Source organism: Oncorhynchus clarkii, chromosome 13, assembly GCF_045791955.1.
Source record: "Oncorhynchus clarkii lewisi isolate Uvic-CL-2024 chromosome 13, UVic_Ocla_1.0, whole genome shotgun sequence".
Classification (NCBI taxonomy): domain Eukaryota; kingdom Metazoa; phylum Chordata; class Actinopteri; order Salmoniformes; family Salmonidae; genus Oncorhynchus; species Oncorhynchus clarkii.
Window position 1 is genome coordinate 64,085,481 of NC_092159.1, and position 11,648 is coordinate 64,097,128.

General features: G+C 42.8%; 1 protein-coding gene across 1 annotated transcript in view; it reads left to right on the forward strand.

Annotated features, from left to right (window-relative positions):
• The first annotated feature begins 8,053 nt into the window (after window positions 1-8,053).
• The window catches only part of LOC139423625 (uncharacterized), a 5,873-nt gene continuing 2,278 nt past the window's right edge, over window positions 8,054-11,648 (forward strand). The window contains exon 1 of the mRNA XM_071175210.1: window positions 8,054-8,099. The gene's annotated coding sequence lies outside the window, so the exon portion shown is untranslated. The remainder of the gene's footprint in view (window positions 8,100-11,648) is intronic.

Sequence of the window (11,648 nt, forward strand, 5' to 3'; positions counted from 1 at the left end):
CCAGGCTTCTGGGAAAGCTACTGTACCATACTGTAGATCAGTGTCCTTTAGTCCTGGTCCTGGGGACCCTGAAGGGGGGAACTTTTTAGTTTATTGCCCCAGCACATTGCAGTTCATTTTGGTATGTTCATTTTCACTAATACATTTGGTCATTTATCAGACACTCTTATCCAGAGTGACTTCAGTGCATTTTAAAATACAAAATACATACATTTTAATTAAATACACTTGAAAATACAAGTATTTTGTTGTTTATTTTTCAAACATTGATCTTTATGTTATTTTGTAATTGTATTTTGACATTTTCCCCCTTTCCCTTGTTGTAATCAATGTAGTTTCCTCTTCACTTCAACCCAAAACATAAATGTGAGGACATTAAATCAATGTGGAAAAGGCTGATTGGATTTGCAAGTCAACTACATAAGAGCATTTCATCTAGTGGCCGACAATGAAAGTACAGTGTCTTGCGAAAGTATTCGGCCCCCTTGAACTTTGCGACCTTTTGCCACATTTCAGGCTTCAAACATAAAGATATAAAACTGTATTTTTTTGTGAAGAATCAACAACAAGTGGGACACAATCATGAAGTGGAACGACATTTATTGGATATTTCAAACTTTTTTAACAAATCAAAAACTGAAAAATTGGGCGTGCAAAATTATTCAGCCCCTTTACTTTATGTGCAGCAAACTCTCTCCAGAAGTTCAGTGAGGATCTCTGAATGATCCAATGTTGACCTAAATGACTAATGATGATAAATACAATCCACCTGTGTGTAATCAAGTCTCCGTATAAATGCACCTGCACTGTGATAGTCTCAGAGGTCCGTTAAAAGCGCAGAGAGCATCATGAAGAACAAGGAACACACCAGGCAGGTCCGAGATACTGTTGTGAAGAAGTTTAAAGCCAGATTTGGATGCAAAAAGATTTCCCAAGCTTTAAACATCCCAAGGAGCACTGTGCAAGCAATAATATTGAAATGGAAGGAGTATCAGACCACTGCAAATCTACCAAGACCTGGCCGTCCCTCTAAACTTTCAGCTCATACAAGAAGAAGACTGATCAGAGATGCAGCCAAGAGGCCCATGATCACTCTGGATGAACTGCAGAGATCTACAGCTGAGGTGGGAGACTCTGTCCATAGGACAACAATCAGTCGTATATTGCACAAATCTGGCCTTTATGGAAGAGTGGCAAGAAGAAAGCCATTTCTTAAAGATATCCATAAAAAGTGTCGTTTAAAGTTTGCCACAAGCCACCTGGGAGACACACCAAACATGTGGAAGAAGGTGCTCTGGTCAGATGAAACCAAAATTGAACTTTTTGGCAACAATGCAAAACGTTATGTTTGGCGTAAAAGCAACACAGCTGAACACACCATCCCCACTGTCAAACATGGTGGTGGCAGCATCATGGTTTGGGCCTGCTTTTCTTCAGCAGGGACAGGGAAGATGGTTAAAATTGATGGGAAGATGGATGGAGCCAAATACAGGACAATTCTGGAAGAAAACCTGATGGAGTCTGCAAAAGACCTGAGACAGGGACGGAGATTTGTCTTCCAACAAGACAATGATCCAAAACATAAAGCAAAATCTACAATGGAATGGTTCAAAAATAAACATATCCAGGTGTTAGAATGGCCAAGTCAAAGTCCAGACCTGAATCCAATCGAGAATCTGTGGAAAGAACTGAAAACTGCTGTTCACAAATGCTCTCCATCCAACCTCACTGAGCTCAAGCTGTTTTGCAAGGAGGAATGGGAACAAATTTCAGTCTCTCGATGTGCAAAACTGATAGAGACATACCCCAAGCGACTTACAGCTGTAATCGCAGCAAAAGGTGGCGCTACAAAGTATTAACTTAAGGGGGCTGAATAATTTTGCACGCCCAATTTTTCAGTTTTTGATTTGTTAAAAAAGTTTGAAATATCCAATAAATGTCGTTCCACTTCATGATTGTGTCCCACTTGTTGTTGATTCTTCACAAAAAAATACAGTTTTATATCTTTATGTTTGAAGCCTGAAATGTGGCAAAAGGTCGCAAAGTTCAAGGGGGCCAAATACTTTCGCAAGGCACTGTACGTAATCATTCTCAAGTAATCATTCTCTAATTCTTTAGTGGCTAATTCATTGAGTCTATATACCAAATCTATACACCAAATCTATATACCAGTCTACCAAGTACAAATACCAAATCTAGAGTCAATCTGATCTATGGTTCATGAGTAGATGTTTAAAGTATGTGTTAGCATTAGCATGTGTGCTAACATGCATCTATAGGTAAAGTGAGGCATATTTAACGTAGCAACTATTTTTTCTCTAAACCATTAAATACTAAGAATCTGAAGTGAATCTGATGTATGGCTCATAAAGGAGAAGATGATTCCAAATGGGTTTGAACACTAGTTCTACATATGCAAATCATGATTTGTTAATAGTTTCCTTGTTTTTTTTATAGATATCAGGACAACATTCAGTGTGGTTCATCTTAGAGACGTCCATGATAGTGATGACAGGTTTCAAGTTGATAGGCCACTGTGGAGTGGATTTACAGGGATTTAAATGGACACATAAAATCAGCTATCTGTTGACCCTTAGCGTTTCTCAGACTAGGTGAAGATGTTCCATGGGCCTCTACATTCTGAATTTGGTGTCATTTGGTCCAAGAAGATTTGTTAGCGACTGTTTTGCATATTTTATCATATTAGCGTATGTGCATGTACTGGTTAAGTGTGGAAATCTGTGAATGCATCAAAGTTATTTTCTCAAACGCATTATGGACCATTGTGATGAGTCCTATTTAGGCACCATTGTGATGAGTCCTATTTAGGCACCATTGTGATGAGTCCTATTCAGGCACCATTGTGATGAGTCCTATTTAGGCACCATTGTGATGAGTCCTATTTAGGCACCATTGTGATGAGTCCTATTTAGGCACCATTGTGATGAGTCCTATTTAGGCACCATTGTGATGAGTCCTATTTAGGCACCATTGTGATGAGTCCTATTTAGGGACCATTGTGATGAGTCCTATTTAGGCACCATTGTGATGAGTCCTATTTAGGCACCATTGTGATGAGTCCTATTTAGGCACCATTGTGATGAGTCCTATTTAGGCACCATTGTGATGAGTCCTATTTAGGCACCATTGTGATGAGTCCTATTTAGGCACCATTGTGATGAGTCCTATTTAGGCACCATTGTGATGAGTCCTATTTAGGCACCATTGTGATGAGCTATTTAGGCACCATTGTGATGAGTCCTATTTAGGCACCATTGTCATGAGTCCTATTTAGGGACCATTGTGATGAGTCCTATTTAGGCACCATTGTCATGAGTCCTATTTAGGCACCATTGTGATGAGTCCTATTTAGGCACCATTGTGATGAGTCCATAGTGAATCTGACTTTTAGTCCCTGAGAAGTCTACGATGTGGAGTACAAGTCTCCTTCTACAATATGGAGTACAGGTCTCCTACGATGTGGAGTATAGGTCTCCTTCTACGATGTGGAGTACAGGTTTCCTTCTACGATGTGGAGTACAGGTCTCCTTCTACGATGTGGAGTACAGGTTTCCTTCTACGATGTGGAGTACAGGTTTCCTTCTACGATGTGGAGTACAGGTCTCCTTCTACGATGTGGAGTACAGGTCTCCTTCTACGATGTGGAGTACAGGTCTCCTTCTACGATGTGGAGTACAGGTCTCCTTCTACGATGTGGAGTACAGGTCTCCTTCTACGATGTGGAGTACAGGTCTCCTACGATGTGGAGTACAGGTCTCCTACGATGTGGAGTACAGGTCTCCTTCTACGATGTGGAATACAGGTCTCCTTCTACGATGTGGAGTACCGGTCTCCTACGATGTGGAGTACAGGTCTCCTTCTACGATGTGGAGTACAGGTCTCCTTCTACGATGTGGAGTACAGGTGTCCTTCTACGATGTGGAGTACAGGTCTCCTTCTACGATGTGGAGTACAGGTCTCCTTCTACGATGTGGAGTACAGGTCTCCTTCTACGATGTGGAGTACAGGTCTCCTTCTACGATGTGGAGGACAGGTCTCCTACGATGTGGAGTACAGGTCTCCTTCTACGATGTGGAGTACAGGTCTCCTTCTACGATGTGGAGTACAGGTCTCCTTCTACGATGTGGAGTACAGGTCTCCTTCTACGATGTGGAGTACAGGTCTCCTACGATGTGGAGTACAGGTCTCCTTCTACGATGTGGAGTACAGGTCTCCTTCTACGATGTGGAGTACAGGTCTCCTTCTACGATGTGGAGTACAGGTCTCCTTCTACGATGTGGAGTACAGGTCTCCTTCTACGATGTGGAGTACAGGTCTCCTACGATGTAGAGTACAGGTCTCCTTCTACGATGTGGAGTACAGGTCTCCTTCTACGATGTGGAGTACAGGTCTCCTTCTACGATGTGGAGTACAGGTCTCCTTCTACGATGTGGAGTACAGGTCTCCTTCTACGATGTGGAGTACAGGTCTCCTTCTACGATGTGGAGTACAGGTCTCCTTCTACGAAGTGGAGTACAGGTCTCCTTCTACGATGTGGAGTACAGGTCTCATATCAGTTCTTTCACTGGCTGCATCTTCACTGAGAAACCACACCTTCAACACCGGTAGCCATCTTTTAAATCCAAGCCCAGAGCCCTTGGTCATCTCTCCTGTCAGTCACCTGGCCTAGATTAGAGAGACGACAACTGAGAATGTACATGACTGTGTGTGGTTTAACGGCGCTGGTTGGTGCTCCTTGTGATCCTCTCACTCCACCTTGTGGCCACAGATGGAACAGCACTCCAGACTGACTGAAGAGGAGAAAGAGATGGAGAGTGAAGGAGAAAACAAAGAGAGGTATTGTTATGAGAATTTTGTTATCAATGTTCATAAACTTCAATTAATCTTCTCCGTCTGCAACCCAGAGTTTGTAAGATTCTGGTTTAAATGAAACAGACAGATTTCTCAGTTTTACAAGAGTCAAAAGTGTTTATTCACGAGGACGTCCTCCGTTGTACAAAACCATCCATTTTATACTGGCTCCTTACGCACATACCTCCACACACAAACAGTAGGTATCCTACGCACATACTGTATCACTACCCAGCCGACAGATCCATTCCCCCGAGATTAGAGAGACCTTGAGAAGTACTCCCTCTCCTCTCCCAAATCTCCCAGAGGCCTAGCCAGGTCGGCACCACTAAACAGATACATTGTTTTAATCTAATTCCAAGTAAAACTACACCCATCATCAGATTATAATTTTATGATTCTAATCAATTTCATACAATTATAAGGTTTCAGAGTGGAATTATATCATCATTATCTTTCAACATTTTAAATTATTTTATGAGGTATAAAGACGCTGACACACATCAGTTCACGTTGATACAGCCACCCTGTGCTATGTGGTGTAATCCAGTCAGTACTATGTGGTGTAATCCAGTCAGTACTATGTGGTGTAATCCAGTCAGTACTATGTGGCGTAATCCAGGCAGTAATATGTGGCGTAATCCAGGCAGTACTATGTGGTGTAATCCAGGCAGTATTATGTGGTGTAATCCAGGCAGTATTATGTGGTGTAATCCAGGCAGTATTATGTGGTGTAATCCAGGCAGTACTATGTGGTGTAATCCAGGCAGTGTTATGTGGTGTGATCCAGTCAGTATTATGTGTGGTAATCCAGGCAGTATTATGAGGTGTAATCCAGGCAGTGTTATGTGGTGTAATCCAGGCAGTACTATTTGGTGTAATCCAGGCAGTACTATGTGGTGTAATCCAGGCAGTATTATGTGGTGTAATCCAGGCAGTACTATGTGGTGTAATCCAGGCAGTATTATGTGGTGTAATCCAGGCAGTACTATGTGGTGTAATCCAGTCAGCACTATGTGGTGTAATCCAGGCAGTGTTATGTGGTGTAATCCAGTCAGTATTATGTGGTGTAATCCAGGCAGTATTATGTGTGGTAATCCAGGCAGTATTATGAGGTGTAATCCAGGCAGTGTTATGTGGTGTAATCCAGGCAGTACTATGTGGTGTAATCCAGGCAGTTCTATGTGGTGTAATCCAGGCAGTTCTTGGTGACCAGTCTAGTAACTCCTTTATCACCTCTAACAGGTCTGATTGGTGACCAGTCTAGTAACTCCTTTATCACCTCTAACAGGCCTGATTGGTGACCAGTCTAGTAACTCCTTTATCACCTCTAACAGGTCTGATTGGTGACCAGTCTAGTAACTCACCTCTAACAGGTCTGATTGGTGACCAGTCTAGTAACTCCTTTATCACCTCTAACAGGTCTGATTGGTGACCAGTCTAGTAACTCACCTCTAACAGGTCTGATTGGTGACCAGTCTAGTAACTCCTTTACCACCTCTAACAGATCTGATTGGTGACCAGTCTAGTAACTCCTTTATCACCTCTAACAGGTCTGATTGGTGACCAGTCTAGTAACTCCTTTATCACCTCTAACAGGCCTGATTGGTGACCAGTCTAGTAACTCCTTTATCACCTCTAACAGGTCTGATTGGTGACCAGTCTAGTAACTCACCTCTAACAGGTCTGATTGGTGACCAGTCTAGTAACTCCTTTATCACCTCTAACAGGTCTGATTGGTGACCAGTCTAGTAACTCCTTTACCACCTCTAACAGATCTGATTGGTGACCAGTCTAGTAACTCCTTTATCACCTCTAACAGGTCTGATTGGTGACCAGTCTAGAAACTCCTTTATCACCTCTAACAGGTCTGATTGGTGACCAGTCTAGTAACTCCTTTACCACCTCTAACAGGTCTGATTGGTGACCAGTCTAGTAACTCCTTTATCACCTCTAACAGGTCTGATTGGTGACCAGTCTAGTAACTCCTTTATCACCTCTAACAGGTCTGATTGGTGACCAGTCTAGTAACTCCTTTACCACCTCTAACAGATCTGATTGGTGACCAGTCTAGTAACTCCTTTATCACCTCTAACAGGTCTGATTGGTGACCAGTCTAGAAACTCCTTTATCACCTCTAACAGGTCTGATTGGTGACCAGTCTAGTAACTCCTTTATCACCTCTAACAGGTCTGATTGGTGACCAGTCTAGTAACTCACCTCTAACAGGTCTGATTGGTGACCAGTCTAGTAACTCCTTTACCACCTCTAACAGGTCTGATTGGTGACCAGTCTAGTAACTCCTTTATCACCTCTAACAGGTCTGATTGGTGACCAGTCTAGTAACTCCTTTATCACCTCTAACAGGTCTGATTGGTGACCAGTCTAGTAACTCTTTTATCACCTCTAACAGGTCTGATTGGTGACCAGTCTAGTAACTCCTTTACCACCTCTAACAGGTCTGATTGGTGACCAGTCTAGTAACTCCTTTACCACCTCTAACAGGTGCTAAAGGTGTAACAAAAGTTACATGCAAAAATTACTTGCAAAACAGTCAAGTAAATTAGAGGAGGGGCAATAACATAACAGCCCCTGAATTTCTGGTTGCCACTGACTGACACTATTGCAGTCAGTTCTATAGTGCTAGTTTGAATGTAAACAGTCCCCCAAGGAGGAGAAACCATAGCTCACCAGCCTCTAAAAGGAGAAGGGGTTGTAGCTCTTGGCTGGAGCTCAAACATCTGGTCCCGTGTTCTAAAAGCATCTCAGACTACTACTGGTCTAGGATCAGGTCCCCCTGTCTTTGTAATCTTTTCCATTGTGATTATAAGGATTAGAACTGATCCTAGATCATAACACTGATTCAGAGACGTTTTATGAAACGAGAAGGCAGAAAGTAGGGAATGTGTGGTATGTAACACAGCCCAGGCCAAGAACAAGATTTATTTCAGTTTCATTTCCTGAGACCTTCATGGTGAGTCCTGAGAGTAAATTATGACACACACACACACACACACACACACACACACACTCACACACACACACACACACACACACACACACACACACACACACACACACACACACACACACACACACACACACACACACACAGGCAGGCAGCAAAGCTTGCAGATCATCCAATCATCTTCTCACACGGCCTCATACAGATCTACAGGGACACCGAGCACCAGAGAACAAGAGATTACATTTAATATAAACACCAGGTACAGTAAAAACATTTATGATGTGCTTTTTGGTGATCTAGTCTGTCTTTACTAAACAAGTTAGATCTAGTCTGTCTTTACTAAACAAGTTAGATCTAGTCTGTCCTTACTAAACAAGTTAGATCTAGTCTGTCCTTACTTAACAAGTTAGATCTAGTCTGTCCTTACTAAACAAGTTAGATCTAGTCTGTCCTTTCTAAACAAGTTAGATCTAGTCTGTCTTTACTAAACAAGTTAGATCTAGTCTGTCTTTATTAAACAAGTTAGATCTAGTCTGTCCTTTCTAAACAAGTTAGATCTAGTCTGTCCTTACTAAACAAGTTAGATCTAGTCTGTCTTTATTAAACAAGTTAGATCTAGTCTGTCTTTATTAAACAAGTTAGATCTAGTCTGTCTTTACTAAACAAGTTAGATCTAGTCTGTCCTTACTAAACAAGTTAGATCTAGTCTGTCCTTTCTAAACAAGTTAGATCTAGTCTGTCTTTACTAAACAAGTTAGATCTAGTCTGTCTTTAATAAACAAGTTAGATCTAGTCTGTCCTTACTTAACAAGTTAGATCTAGTCTGTCCTTACTAAACAAGTTAGATCTAGTCTGTCCTTACTAAACAAGTTAGATCTAGTCTGTCCTTACTAAACAAGTTAGATCTAGTCTGTCCTTACCAAACAAGTTAGATCTAGTCTGTCCTTCTAATCTGAGTTCCTCTAGGTCTGCTCTAATCTGAGTTAATTTAGACCTGCTCTAATCTGAGTTCCTCTAGGTCTGCTCTAATCTGAGTTAATTTAGACCTGCTCTAATCTGAGTTCCTCTAGGTCTGCTCTAATCTGAGTTAATTTAGACCTGCTCTAATTTGAGTTCCTCTAGGTCTGCTCTAATCTGAGTTCCTCTAGGTCTGCTCTAATCTGAGTTCCTCTAGGTCTGCTCTAATCTGAGTTCCTCTAGGTCTGCTCTAATCTGAGTTAATTTAGACCTGCTCTAATCTGAGTTCCTCTAGGTCTGCTCTAATCTGAGTTCCTCTAGGTCTGCTCTAATCTGAGTTCCTCTAGGTCTGCTCTAATCTGAGTTCCTCTAGGTCTGCTCTAATCTGAGTTCCTCTAGGTCTGCTCTAATCTGAGTTCCTCTAGGTCTGCTCTAATCTGAGTTAATTTAGACCTGCTCTAATCTGAGTTCCTCTAGGTCTGCTCTAATCTGAGTTCCTCTAGGTCTGCTCTAATCTGAGTTCCTCTAGGTCTGCTCTAATCTGAGTTAATTTAGACCTGCTCTAATCTGAGTTCTTCTAGGTCTGCTCTAATCTGAATAGAGGAATTTACAAAGAGTCATTGACAACAACCAAAATGAAACCGGTGTGGTTTCAGGAGGGGTTCTGAAAGACACTAAAGGGAGTGTCCACTGAACGTTGAAAGACACTAAAGGGAGTGTCCACTGAACGTTGAAAGACACTAAAGGGAGTGTCCACTGAACGTTGAAAGACACTAAAGGGAGTGTCCACTGAACGTTGAAAGACCCTAAAGGGAGTGTCCACTGAACGTTGAAAGACACTAAAGGGAGTGTCCACTGAACGTTGAAAGACACTAAAGGGAGTGTCCACTGAACGTTGAAAGACCCTAAAGGGAGTGTCCACTGAACGTTGACTAGCAACAGCAACTGGAAATGAAAATAGGGAGAGACAACTAGAGGAGTTAACCCTCCACATCTACCAAGACAACTAAAGGAGTTAACCCTCCACATCTATCAAGACAACTAAAGGTGTTAATCCTCTACATCTATCAAGACAACTAAAGGAGTTAACCCTCCACATCTACCAAGACAACTAGAGGAGTTAACCCTCCACATCTATCAGACAACTAGAGGAGTTAACCCTCCACATCTATCAAGACAACTAGAGGAGTTAACCCTCCACATCTATCAAGACAACTAGAGGAGTTAACCCTCCACATCTATAAAGACAACTAGAGGAGTTAAACCTCCACATCTACAAAGACACCTAGAGTAGTTAACCCTCCACATCTATCAAGACAACTGTAGCACTGGGCCAGACACTCTTAAATATCAACCTGGGCCAGACACTCTTAAATATCACCTGGGCCAGACTCTCTTAAATATCACCTGGGCCAGACTCTCTTAAATATCACCTGGGCCAGACTCTCTTAAATATCACCTGGGCCAGCCACTCTTAAATATCACCTGGGCCAGCCACTCTTAAATATCACCTGGGCCAGCCACTCTTAAATATCACCTGGGCCAGACTCTCTTAAATATCACCTGGGCCAGCCACTCTTAAATATCACCTGGGCCAGCCGCTCTTAAATATCACCTGGGCCAGCCACTCTTAAATATCACCTGGGCCAGCCACTCTTAAATATCACCAGGGCCAGCCACTCTTAAATATCACCTGGACCAGCCACTCTTAAATATCACCTGGCCCATCCGCTCTTAAATATCACCTGGGCCAGCCACTCTTAAATATCACCAGGGCCAGCCGCTCTTAAATATCACCTGGGCCAGACACTCTTAAATATCACCTGGGCCAGCCACTCTTAAATATCACCTGGGCCAGACTCTCTTAAATATCACCTGGGCCAGACTCTCTTAAATATCACCTGGGCCAGCCACTCTTAAATATCACCTGGGCCAGCCTCTCTTATATATCACATGGGCCAGACTCTCTTAAATATCACATGGACCAGACACTCTTAAATATCACCTGGGCCAGACTCTCTTAAATATCACCTGGGCCAGACTCTCTTAAATATCACCTGGGCTCTTAAATATCACCTGGGCCAGACTCTCTTAAATATCACATGGACCAGACACTCTTAAATATCACCTGGGCCAGACTCTCTTAAATATCACCTGGGCCAGACTCTCTTAAATATCACCTGGGCCAGCCACTCTTAAATATCACCTGGGCCAGCCGCTCTTAAATATCACCTGGGCCAGACTCTCTTAAATATCACCTGGGCCAGCCACTCTTACATATCACCTGGGCCAGCCACTCTTAAATATCACCTGGGCCAGCCACTCTTAAATATCACATGGACCAGCCTCTCTTAAATATCACATGGACCAGACACTCTTAAATATCACCTGGACCAGCCACTCTTAAATATCACCTGGGCCAGCCACTCTTAAAATATCACCTGGGCCAGCCACTCTTAAATATCACCTGGGCCAGCCGCTCTTAAATATCACCTGGGCCAGCCACTCTTAAATATCACCTGGTCCAGCCACTCTTAAATATCACCTGGGCCAGCCACTCTTAAATATCACCTGGGCCAGCCGCTCTTAAATATCACCTGGGCCAGCCACTCTTAAATATCACCTGGGCCAGCCACTCTTAAATATCACCAGGGCCAGCCACTCTTAAATATCACCTGGACCAGCCACTCTTAAATATCACCTGGCCCATCCGCTCTTAAATATCACCTGGGCCAGCCACTCTTAAATATCACCAGGGCCAGCCGCTCTTAAATATCACCTGGGCCAGACTCTCTTAAATATCACCTGGGCCAGCCACTCTTAAATATCACCTGGGCCAGCCACTCTTAAA